The following is a 1,837-nucleotide window of genomic DNA, read 5'->3' on the forward strand; positions in this document are numbered from 1 at the left end:
ATGTCTGAATATATTCGGGTAACCAAAGATGAAGATGACGAGCCCGTTGGCATACCATCATAAAATGATGGGACAATGCAGCCCAGCTTCTAGGGGCACGTGGTCTGCACTACAGGAAGCCAGTGTCTCAGTGTATGAGAGGTGTCCATCTGGTAGGAGGTATTCTGCGTGCCCCTAATGCCGGCTGAGGGAATCTGGTGTACGATGTCAGCTATCACAACAATAACAAAAGAAAAATGGATGCTTCATCAGCAGTGAACATGAAAAAAGTAGTCCAGAAATAGTGTTGGGTCTCCCATGGAAAACAGCAGGACCTAAAAGAGTATTTTAGTACCCTTGGAGAGGGTCTTAGGGTTCAGGTCAAGAAAGATTCTAAAACTGGTCATTCAGGGACTTCCTTGGTGGCCCAGTGCTAAGACTCTGCACTCCCAATACAGAGGGCCTGGGTTCGATCCCTGTTAAGGGAATTATTAATAGATCCCACATACCACGACTAAAAATTCACATGCTGCAACTAATAAAACCCAACACAGACAAATAAATGCATATTTTAAAAACTGGTCATTTGAAAGGATTTGACTTTGTTCATTTTATGGAATATGAAACCCAGGTAAAAGTCATGTCACAGCAACATGTGATAGATGGACAACAGTGTGACTGTAAACTTCCAAATTCTAAGCAAAGCCCAGAGGAGCCTTTGGGAAGCAGAAAGGTGTTTACTGGGTGCTGTACAGAGGACATGACTGCTGATGAGCTGCGGCAGTTCTTTTGCCAGTACGGGGAAGTGGTAGACGTCTTCAATCCCATGCTGTTCAGGGCTTTTGCCTAGTTCCATTTGCAGATGATCAGGTTGCCCAGTCTCTCTGTGGAGAGGACGTGACCATTCAAGGAATCGACATACATATATCCAAGGCTGAACCTGAACACGGTAGCAACAGACAGCAGTGGAAGACGTGGTGGTGATCCAGGTGGCTTTGGGAGTCAGAATGGATTCGGTAGATCAGCAGTAGAGAGGGCAGAGCTGGTTTGGGAAATAATCCAGGTAGTAATATGGGCAGATGGATGAATGTTGGTGGTTTTAGCATTAGTCCAGCAATGATGGCTGCAGCCCAGGCAGCTCTGCACAGCAGCTGGGGTATGATGGGCATGTTAGCCAGTCACCAGAACCAGCCAGGGCTGTCAGGTCATAACCAAAGCCAAGGCAACATGCAGAGAGAGCCGAGTCAGGCTTTGGGTACTGGAAATAACTTTTAGAGTGGTTCTAATTCAGGTGCAGCAATTGGTTGGAGATCAGCATCAAATGCAGGGTCAGGCAGTGGTTTTAATGTAGGCTTTGGCCCAAGCATGGATTCTGAATCTTCTGGCTAGGGAATATTGACTTTGGGTTATGGTTAGTTGGTATAAACTGGTGGGAATTCAAATTTTTCTAAACGCATGGTAAATATATTGTAAAATACGTATTTAAGAATTTTTAAAATTGGCTTCTTCAGTGTGGAGTATATTCAGCAGTATATCTGGCATTTTTCTTTAGAAAAAGAGCTAAATGAATTTTAGAAGTTTTGTTACATAAAGGGTTGAAGTATTGAGTGTTTGAAAGTGAACTGCTATTAACCTGACTGATAAACCAACACACTACAAAATGTTTCTCCTGCAATATTTTATCCATGGACTTGTGAAGTGAATTATTTGCATGTTCAAAATGGAAACCATTGATTAGAACTATGTTTTTCTTGTTTTCATTCAAATCCCACCATATCACTTTTTTCCCTTGGGAAATCTCCTCTTTGGAGAGCATGGTATCACAGTGCTTGGTTCTTTTGTTTTTGTTTTTTTAGCC

At 42.8% G+C, this 1,837-nt stretch overlaps 1 pseudogene; it reads left to right on the forward strand.

Moving 5' to 3' along the window:
• LOC102280224 (TAR DNA-binding protein 43 pseudogene) lies at nt 1–1,395 on the forward strand (annotated as a pseudogene).
• Nucleotides 1,396–1,837: the final 442 nt, after the last annotated feature.

This window comes from Bos mutus, chromosome 10 (genome assembly GCF_027580195.1).
Source record: "Bos mutus isolate GX-2022 chromosome 10, NWIPB_WYAK_1.1, whole genome shotgun sequence".
NCBI lineage: Eukaryota > Metazoa > Chordata > Mammalia > Artiodactyla > Bovidae > Bos > Bos mutus.